General features: G+C 48.7%; 1 long non-coding RNA gene across 3 annotated transcripts; it reads left to right on the top strand.

The window, feature by feature from the left end:
• The first annotated feature begins 462 nt into the window (after positions 1-462).
• On the top strand, positions 463-7,435 carry LOC130836111 (uncharacterized). Of its 3 annotated transcripts, none has more exons than XR_009049122.1 (4): positions 463-787; positions 866-1,282; positions 1,929-2,017; positions 6,201-7,435. It is a non-coding gene; the product is annotated as an uncharacterized LOC130836111 (long non-coding RNA). The 3 variants fall into 3 exon arrangements; XR_009049121.1 differs by having other exon boundaries at positions 463-959; positions 1,141-1,282; XR_009049120.1 differs by having other exon boundaries at positions 463-1,282.
• The last annotated feature ends 3,541 nt before the right edge of the window (positions 7,436-10,976 follow it).

Below are 10,976 nucleotides of genomic sequence, written 5' to 3'. Positions count from 1 at the left end.
GGTTATTAGTGAAGTTGTGCATCTTCTTGCATTCATGGACTATTTCCTGTTGTTTTAAAAAAAGGTTTTAAAAACTGTAGTCAAATACACATAACATAAGATTTACCACATTAACCATTTTGAAGTGCACATTTCAGGGTCGTGAAGTAATTTGCACTGTTGTGCAACCCCGACCACCCATCCACCTCCAGAACCAGTGAAATCTCGATACCGTGGCTGCTTCAACCATCAAGCCTGACAATGACTCCTGTGAGCGGGGCACCGGGGCTATGACACTCAGAAGGAGGCTCTGGGACCTTGGTCCTGGGTCACTGCCTCTGAGGAGCCCCCCGCCCCTCCCCCCCCCGTCAGACTGCTCAGTCATTCTGTGTGTGATGCTTTTGCCTTGGTAGCTCTGGCACAGCTCGGCCAGCACCATCGCTGGGAGAGAAAGAAGAAACGTGCAGAAGAGGGAAGCGGGGTTCAAGCTGACCCATCTCCTTCTACGGAGACGATGCCATAGTCCCTAAGAGAGGACGACAAGGCCACAGAATCCAGCCTTTCTGCCTGAGGCCTAACCACACGAGGGCCCCACCCTTGTGATGCCACAGGGAGAATTTCGTGAGGTGCCCTCAGACCACCTGGTTGAACACAACAGGGCTTTCAGACACGCAGGTCTTGCCAGACCCCTCACCTCTGGGGTCAGATTCTGGAGGTGGGCCTGGAAGCCTCCAGTTTTTCACTTTTGATGCCATCTTTATTGAGCTTTAATTTCCATACCACACATTCACCCATCTTAAGTATAAAGGTCAGTGGTATGTGTGTGTTCACAGGGCTGTACAACCACCATCACGTCCATTTTACAGCATTTGCATCATCTCCCCAGACCCCACCCTTTAGAGGTCATCCCTCATTCCCGGAGCCCCAGCACCAACCGGCCACTCTCTGTCTCTGCGGATGTGCCTGTGTGGACAGCTCATGTAAGTGGAATCAACTCATTGTCCTTGTGTGTCTGGCTTCTCTCACTGAGCACCATGTTTTCGAGGTTCATCCACACTGTAGCCTGTGTTGTTGCTTCACTGCTTTTCATGGCTGAGTGACATTCACCCTCTCTGCTTTTAACTCTATAATTTATTGTGAATTTCTGCCTGCACTGCACAGGGCTGATCAGAAATTCATCTTCCGTCCTTCTTGGGGTGTAAACTGCACTTTTAACCAACATCCAGGGGTCCTGTGCAGAGGCTGAAAGCCCAGCGCCACACAGGGCACAGTCCCCCTGTGTGACCAGAGCCCAGGAGGAAAGGTGAGATGGGCCTGCATGTTTATAGGACCAGCGTCGTACGGTCTCATGTGAAACCAACTCGCTGGTCAGTGTCCTGTGAGCGTTGCTCCCCAGGGCGCCATGTGGGCAAGATGGAATAGTCAGGGGCCATGGTGCTGCCTTCAGGTCAGGCCCGCTCATGGCAGCTGTCTAGTTGGAAAGTGCTGAGGCTCCAGGGGAGGGTCCTTCCTGCCTCTTCCAGCTGCTGGGGCTCCAGGCTCCCTGGGCTTGTGGATGTCTCCCTCCCACCTCTGCCTTCGTCTTCACGTGGCTTTCCCTCTGTGTCTGTGTCTCTGCTCATCTTATAAGGACACAGTCACATAGGATTGGGGCCACCGTAATGCCCTGGTCTTACTTTCTTACATGACCAGTCCCTACTTCCAAATGAGGTCACATTCTGAGGCCCTGGGGTCAGGATGTGGACGTCTCTTTCCCTGGGTGGACACAATTTCCCTTCACTCTGAGATAGCAGATAATGTTGCCCAGAAAAGAAGCAAGCCTCTTACCTAAGCCAGCCCCTCGAAGAGGTCCGAGCCTGCCTGGTCTCTTGACCTGGGCAGGAGACTGCAGCTCCTGGCCTGAGTGTGAAGGACACCAGGAAGTATCCATGTGAGGCTCCCCTTTGCAGCTGCAGCCGTGGACGGGCAGATGAGGTGCAGCAGGGCAACTCCGTCCTCACAGGACTTGATCCATGTGGTCTGGGGGCGACAGACAGCGGTAAGCGGGTGTGTGATTCAGTGTATGTGACCCTGCCTGGTGTGGAGCATCCCTCCCCCACAGCCCCCCCACCCCGTGTCCCTCCACCACCACGCGCCTGGGGGCTGCCCCCGCCAGTGGCTGCTCTTTGCCAAGACATCCGGGCCACAGAAGGTTGCTCCCTGTACCTGAGACCAAAGAGAAGGACGTGAGGGGCTGTGTTTTCCCTCACTGGGAGCCACATGTCCAGTGGGGCCAGCGGGGACATGTCAGACACACAGGTCCCAGGGCTGGACATTGTGGTTCATCTTCCCCCAACATGGTGGGTGAAAGAAAAGCCATGTGAGACCTCAGACCATGTAGGACAAGGCACGTGTCGGGGACCACCTCCCCACTGTTGATTGGCCCATTCCGTGTGCTCTCCTGTGAAATGCTGTTCACGACTGGTCCAGTGTTCTGCTGGGCTGTGTGTGATTGGGACATATGTATGGCTATTGATTATTGGGTAATTTTACACGTATGTGTGTGTGTATGCATCAACGCATATGTATGTAGACAAATGTGTAATGCCATGTATCCACAACTATAGTAACATACAGGATATTTCTCGCCCTAAGAATCCTCTGTGCTCTGCCTGTTTGATGCCCCCAGCCCCTGGCAACACTACCCTCTTACTGCCTCTGTAACCCGCCCTCCCCAGCATGTCATTTGGTTGAAATCACATAGGACATAGCGTCTTAGACTAACTTCCTGTTCTTTGTTTATTTGAAATTGCCTTTTATTCCACATCACTCAGAGAATGTTATTCCAGTGCAATGGACTTTGATGCCTGAAAATCTCATTGATTACCCAGCATATCTATGCTTATAAAGAGCTAACTAAATTTTTTTTTATTAACTATGACATACAGTTCTAAGGGTTACGTTTATTTTCTGAATTATTATCATAGTTATAAGTACTTACAACTCAGTAAAACAGTATCTATATGATTACACATTTTTATAATTATTAAACAAAGACAAATACTTACTTATTTGAAACATATCTTTTAATAGAATGAATTTAACTTTTCCCTTTCATTTTTTATGTCTATTCAAGGATGACTATGACTAATTGCTAGGAAGAGGAAAGATTAAATAATTAGATCCATTCCTAGTTTGTATTTTTTAGATATTAGCACTGAGACACCTTGTTCAGATAAGAGTGGGAGTTTTGTTTTAAAAATGTCACTTTTTCTTTCAATTCCTTCCCAATTACATACCCAAATATTACACAAAAAGTTTGGTAACCTATCAGCTGACAATGTGATTAGCTTTACTTTACATTTTATTGGAAGCAAACCATGTGAAAATTTCAAGAGGATTTATGAGAATCCCTTTTCAGTGTCTGGGAAGCAGGACAAAGGCTTCACCAGGCTCAGCAACTGAGCAACTGTCGATTTGAGCAGCTACTCTTTCTCTGAGACAGTCTTGCTTAACCTGAGGGCCTGGGAAAGTTGCACCGCTGTCCATCGTATCCCCCCTTTGTGTGTGCGGTGTTTTATTTTAATAAAGGGCTCTTACTGCAGGATGTGCTGTAAGTGCATTTTCTTCAAATCTGCACATTTAGCTTATTCTGTTTGTGGAAGATGATTGGCATCTCTGTCTTACCTGCCTGGCCCACCAGCCTAGCTGAATTTTCTGATCATCAAGAGTCATTTCAATGTTCACTGCAAGAAAAATGTGTTTGTGCTGCGAGGAGGCTCACCAAAGTGGTGAGAGGCAAACTGCAGGACGCATCCCTGAAAGCAGCCCTGCTGAGGTCCGAGTAAAGTGGAGCTGGGTGATCATGGTTCCTGTGTAAGTCACCAAAACAGGAGGGATCAAAATGCCGCTTCTCATTAAGCTGCTGGACATGCAGTGATGCATTCGTACCTAAAACTCTGGGGCATTTTAACAGCTTTATCGAGGTGTAATCGACATACGACAAATGCACACATTTAAAGTGTATGACTTGAAACACGTGTACCCCATCAAGATAATGATTATACTGTCGATGAAAAAGTACTCAGTGGTCAACCTAAGCAAGAAATGGAGAACTGTATGTGTGCCAACCTGAGCATTATAACCCGGGAGACAGTTTTTCAGGGAGCTCTGAGGGCTGTTCTGAATAGGTAAGGGGGGGCCAGTATATATGCGGCTTTGATGAAGGGGTACGTGCAAACAAGCAGTCAGCTTGGTAGGAGGCCACTGCTGTTCAGGAGGAACAGATGCCTTCATGGCTTTAGTGCTTTTCTTTTTTTTAATTTATTTATTTTATTTTTTATTTCTTGGCTGCATTGGGTCTTCATCGCTGTGCACAGCCTTTCTCTAGTTGCATAGAGTGGGGGCTACGCTTCATTGCAGTGAGTGGGCTTCTTACTATGGTGGCTTCTCTTGTTGCAGAGCATGAGCTCTAGGTAGGTGGGCTCAGTAGTTGTGGTGCGTGGGCTCAGTAGTTGTGGTGCACTGCCTTCGTTGCTCCATGGCATGTGGGATATTTCTGGACCAGGGATCGAACCCATGTCCCCTTCATTGACAGGAGGATTCTTAACCACTGCACCACCAGGGAAGCCCTTCAGTGGTTTTTTGTTTTTGTTTTCTTTAAATTATTTATTTGGTTGAGCCAGATCTTAGTTGCAGCAGGTGGGCTCCTTAGTTGTGGCATGCAAACTCTTAGTTGTGGCATGTGTGTGGGATCTAGTTCCCTGAGCAGGGAGCGAATCTGGGCCCCCTGCATTTGGAGTGTCGTGTCTTATCCACTGTGCCACCAGGGAAGTCCTTTTAGTGCTTTTCTAAGTGTGGGAAGAGGCAAGAATCCAGGTTTGTAAAACTTTTGTCCTGAAAATATCTAACTATCTGAAGGCCAGTTCTGCCAGTTTCCCCAGGGCACAAAGTGCCTCATCCTGGTCTTCACCCTGAATGCCTTTCAGGCTGTCCTGTGAGTCAGTGACGGTGGAGGTTGATGACTTAATTCTTGTAGAACTGGATGGTGGGCAACATTCTTTGTCACAATCCCCTCCCTTTTAGTCTTAACGTTGACCAAGGTTTAGGAGGCATTTCATGACGAATCTATCCCATGGCGCTAGGAATGCTCACTCCCAGGTCAGGCGAGGATTTCCTGGACAGGCCACTCAATGTGCTGTCACTGGACAAGCGCTGTTAACAGTAGCCCGAAGCCTCTGGGCCGCCTGTCCTACGAGTCTGTTACGGTCCAGGAAATGGTTACGTCTTGTAGCTTCTTCCCACATCTAGAGCTACACTATTTCCATCACTGATCTTAAGGAACTATGTATTTGGTCAATTGTTTTAGGTCACCTAGTCATCATTATCTTTATTGTAGGCTCAGTCACACTGTTGGTAATGCAAAAAGCAACAGTTTTGTAAAATAGGCAGAATACAAGTAATATAGCTAGTGACGATAATAAGGTCATAAGTATTTCAGCTAAGAACTTGCTTTAGGCAGAGCCCGGTATCTCCTCCGGTTGTCTGACCAGTCTGTTCTGCACCAGTCATTATCTGTAAGGGAGATGATATATTGGCATTGTCCCTGATGTCTGCACATACAAGGTGAGTGGTGGGTCATCTGACCGCTTACAGAATTAGGAAGGGGAGGTTATCTTCTAAGGAGTTACGTGGTTGCCAGAAAGAGAAAAATTGATTTTTGGGGCTGAGCAGATATTTCTGCCACTGGGGAGGCCAGGTTAACACAGAACACAGGTGCACATGCACACCAGTGGCGAGGGAGGGGGCCAAAGGGCAGAGGAAACGTTTATGTTTAAAATTTTTGTCTTACCTTAAAATATGAATTTTTATTTCATCAGCACCCTCATCCCCAGAAGTTTCCTCCCGCTCTCCCCCATCCAGGCAAACTCAGATCTGCTTTCCATCCCTACAGATTACTTTGCATTTTCTGGAAATGTACATTGCGAGTGTGTTTGTGTGTGTGTGTGTGGGGGGGGTGGAGGGTGTATCAAAAAATTTTTTCAGCTTCAGAATAAGTAACTAAGAAGACATAAAAATTAAAAAATGCCTTCAATGCGTTTATCACAGTCAAACTTCAAGGCAATAGAAATGTATGTACTGGGGGTGTGTGTGGTGGGGCAGATCAGATCAGCAGGTATCACTGTATTAATAGAAAAGTGTGCAGATACTCTACTAATAGAAAGTTATAAACATTTTCTAAGGTTTGATGAGGACCAGCCACACATGGAGTGAACAGAAGCAGCTCTGGCCGCTTCAGGAAAGCACACCCCCTGGGAAGAATCACTGAGTGCTTGCTCCAGGCACAACCCCAGCCCTGGACAGCATGACATTTGACAACCCGTGACTTTCCTGGGGTCTTTCCTTTCATGTAGAGAAAAGCTGAGAAGAACTGCTTGTATTAAAAAAGTGACACCTTTGTGTTCACCCCTCTCACCAGTACTGCGGACACCTTGTCCTCGTGGGCTCCACTCAGGGCAGTGGTTCTCCTGTTGCTGGAGGATGGACGAGGCACATGTGCAGAACTGTTCTGGTTCCACACACAGCTGATGTCCTGCTGCCTGGTGAAGCCACCTGCCCTATCTCCTGTCCTTGCCCTGGGCTGGGAAAGGCAGGCAGTCTTGTGTTACGGGCATGTGCCTGCTGTGGACTAAATTGTGTCCTCAAAATTCACAAGTTGTGTCCTCAACCCCAGGACCTCAGGATGGGACTGTGTTTGGAGATGAGGTCTTTAAAGAGGTGATTAAAATAAAATGAGGACTTCCTAGGTGGCACAGTGGTTAAGAATCCACCTGCCAATGCAGGGGACATGGGTTTGAGTCCCACTCTGGGAAGATTCCACATGCCACGGAGCAACTAAGCCCGTGAGCCACAGCTATTGAGCCCGTGTGCTGCAACTAGTGAAGCCCACGTGCCTAGAGCCCATGCTCTGCAGCAAGAGAAGCCATTGCAATGAGGAGTCCTCGCACCACAATGAAGACTAGCCTCAACTCTCAGCAACTAGAGAAAGCCCGTGTGTAGCAACGAAGACCCAATGCAGCCAATAATAAATAAAATAATTAAACAAAAAAGTAAAATGAAGCCACTAGGGTGGGCTGGTGCCGTTATAGGAGGAGGAGATTAGGACACAGACACACAGAGGGACGACCATATGAGGACACATGGAGAAGACGGCTGTCCACACACCAAGGAGAGAGGCCTCAGGAGGAACCAGCCCTGCTTGACACCTTGCTCTGGAACTTCCAGCTTCCAAGACTGTGAGAAATAAACGTCTGTTGTTTAAGCAGCCCTGTGTGTTGTATTTGCTATGGTAGCCAAGTTAAGACAACTTGCATTATGGGGACTTAAAGATTTAATGTCCTGGGAGGAGGGGGCTGCACCAGGGTCCCTCTGCATGTGAGCTGCTCTGCATGCAGGAGCTCCAGGGAGGCCAGTTGCAGGGGCAGCTGCAAAGTGACCCTTTCCAAACCATGCCCTCTCCTGCGCCCTGGCAGGGGGCACATGTCCCTGTTTGGGAACCTCTGGTCTCAGCTGGCTTCTTCCAGGCACACGTGGAATTGTGCATTTGTGGTCGACACAAAGGTTGGGTTTCTAGGGCTCGTCGTGGGGGTGCCCTTAGCTGCCAGGCATCCTGCAGGAAGGGCTTCCCTTGCCTGCCCGCCCTTCCTGGGAAGGACCTGCCCATGATTTTCTGAGCTGAGAATCTGACTCTGTTGTACTTCACATGCGAGTTATTTCTGTATGGCTTTAATATATGCTAAATTTTTCAGGAATAAAATAATGATGTGATTCTAGCAAAGCTTGTTCTACTAGTTACTCAGAAGTTTACCAAAAATTCTCTGACATTTTAGAAAATCAAACCTCCTGGTCAAGGGGCTCAGAGTTTCTGAACTGCTAGTAAATGCACCAGGATTGCTGTCACCACAGTAATTCAAATTATATACAAGGATGCCTATTTGTTCTCATTTAAAAATATGAACTATAAAGCTTGAATCAAGTTAAATATTATCTACCTATTCTTAAACCTAAATTGAATAAAAATTTAAGCAGACGTCTGAGTACTTAGTGTAGTTGAAGCCAAGCATCACCTATTAAATTATGTATTATTTCATTAAAATGTATCTTGAATTCTCTCTATTGTAACTAAAGCTGCATAGATACTCACATAAATATAATTATACTTAAATTATATGTGTAGAGAGAATATGTTATCTCTGTATCTTATTTAAGAACGTGAGGGGAGTGTTATAAAGGACTTGATATAAAAGGGGTGAGGGTCTGATGGGCTGACAGAACCCCCATGACATAGCATTTCATTCCCACTAAGGTGCTGGAATCAAAAAGGCAATCATAAGGGGAGAAAATGGAATCTTCAAACACCGCCAGTGGGAAAGTGAAATGGTGCCACTGTTTTGGAAAACAGTCTGGAAATGTCAAACATGGAGTCACCACATGACGCAGCAATTGCACTCCTATGTATAAGCTTAAGAGAAAGTAACGTGTCCACACAAACACTTGTACACGCATGTTCATAGCCACACGATTCACAGCAGCCAAAAGGTAAGAACACCCCAAATGACCATCCAGAGGTAAACAGAGAACAGATACACACACTGTGGTCCATCCACACAATGGAACACACTCAACCGTGAAAAGGAGTGAAGCACTGATGCTTACTACAACGTGGACGAATCTTGAAAACACGACCCTCAGGGAGAGAAGCCAGACACAGAAGGACGCTGTCTTAGTCGGCTTGGGCTGCCACAGCAAAACCCCGGGCTGGGGGCTTCAACCACAGAAATGTGTTTCCTACAGCTCTGGAGGCCAGAAGTGTGAGATCAGGGTGTCAGGGTGGTCAGGTTCTGGTGATGCTCTGTTCTTGTTGGCAGACGAGGGCTGAAGGAGCTCCCTGGGGTGTCTTTTATACGGAACTAATTCCATTCACAGGGGCTCCACTCTCATCACCTCCTCAAGGAGCTCATCACCTCCTCAAGGCCCTGTCTCCTAATATCATCGCCTTGAGGGTTAGGATTTCAACAGGTGAATTTTGGGGGGCCACAAACATCCAGCCCAGAACAACCACAAACTGCATGCTTGCATTTATAGGAAACACCCAGCACAGGCACGTTCACAGACAGAAAGTGGGTTGGTGGCACCAGGAGCTGGGGGTGGGGAAGAGCGATGGGAAGGGACAGCTCACGGGGCCGGGGTCTCCTCTGGGGGCTGAGAACGTTTTTGAACCAGATGGAGGTGGTGCTTGCACAACATGTGAACGTGATAAATGCCACCAAGTTGTCCACTTCAGTAGTAAATAGTGACTTTTATGTTATATATATCTAATCACAATTAAAAAAAATTACTGTTCATCACATCAACATCCTGACACCACAGGGAATTCCCATGTCTGCTGAAAGAGCCCGTCTGCTTGCCCAGGTGATGCCTGGGGGACCATGTGGGGGCTGTGGAGTGTACATGAGGGGATGAACGACCCCACACCGGGACAGTCCAGAGGCAGACCCAGTGCTCAGCCCACATGTGGATGCCTCCCCAACAGTACAAGACAGAGTCCACTGGGAGGGCTGGCCGGCTTTATCATCGAGCTGTGAACAGCCTCGGGTGCTGGTGGCTGTACACTGGCTGACTGACCACAGCTCTGGATACTGGGGCCTGTGGCCTGATTCCTCTCACCCTGAGGCTGGAACCTGCCAGGTGAAGTGGACGCCGCTGCAGTCAGTCCATGGTCACTGCTGGAACATGAGCACGGCTGCAGAGTAAGACTGGAGCACCTCCAGTTACTTGAAAACCCACATGGTAGAAACATGATTTTTATATAACGCACAGGAGCCGTGAAAGTTTATTTTCTTACGTGAGCTGATAACACCGCCCCATCCACATGGGCTGCCCACTGCCCTGGTCACCTTCCCCACAGTGGTTGGAGTTGAGCCCTTCCACCCAGCTCCCCCACCCAGAATTGGCCTCCAAGGCCCCCGGGGGTCCTCCCTGAACCCAGAAGATGTGTCCTGCCTGAGGCTCCTGACACAATATGCTCCCACTCAGGCCGGTCTGCAGAGGTCACACAGAGGTCTGAGCAGTCAGGTCCCAAAGCAGCAGGATGAGACTCTGGACATAGACACGTCCACTCTGCACAGCAGGGTCCCTATAAGCAAGTGTGAGGTCACTTCTTAGGGCCACAGTCCCTGTCCTGTCAAGGTGCAAGGGCCATCCCAGTGCCCGGCCCACGTCCCTTTCTCTGTGGCACCTGTGGGACTCAAACCCGCACCTTCTCCAGCCCTGCCTCCTGCCATATAAGAATGTCAGCCATACTGGGCCCATACATCTCCTCCTGTCGGTCCGCTGACCCTATCCAGGACTGTACTGTGTGGTCAATTACTTCTCTGCCTCAAGGCCTTTGTAGTTAATAGAGCCTGTTTAATAACCATTAGGACCAGGTGGCCTCTATGCTTCGTTAGTCCCCAAACAATGAAGACCTTTGCTGACGTGTTCCTGACACCCATGAAACCAGTTACTCTTTCATGAACCTTGACTTCGGCATGCATGTCCTGTTTCCAAGCACCTCTGCCCGCAGCCATGTTAACTATAAATTGTCCCGGTGACCCCTCGGCCATGCACTAGCGGGAAGGTACCAGCCGAGGGAGGTTGGACGTGCGCCAGTGCTGGGCACTCATTGACCGTCCCCCTGCCCATCCCCCTGTCCTAGGCGCAGCTCTCTGTCCCTGTCCATCCCTGTCCCTCTCTGGCTCCCTGCGGTCCTATCCCACAGGAAACCTTCCTCTCTAGGCTCCAAGCGCCCACATTTCCCCACCTCAACCTCCTCACCATCCAATCCAATTTGCGAGTTTCCTGCTGGGTGAAGACATAGTGAACGCCCTGCACAGGTGTTTCCAGCAGTGTACATGGGGCTTCCCATCTTTTCCTGCCTGGAGTCTGGGGAGACACGGGGTGGTTTCCATAGGAGCGGG

Source organism: Hippopotamus amphibius, chromosome 15, assembly GCF_030028045.1.
Source record: "Hippopotamus amphibius kiboko isolate mHipAmp2 chromosome 15, mHipAmp2.hap2, whole genome shotgun sequence".
Lineage (NCBI taxonomy): Eukaryota > Metazoa > Chordata > Mammalia > Artiodactyla > Hippopotamidae > Hippopotamus > Hippopotamus amphibius.
The sequence above is the reverse complement of the archived record's forward strand: the minus strand, read 5'-3'. Positions and strand labels throughout refer to the sequence as shown.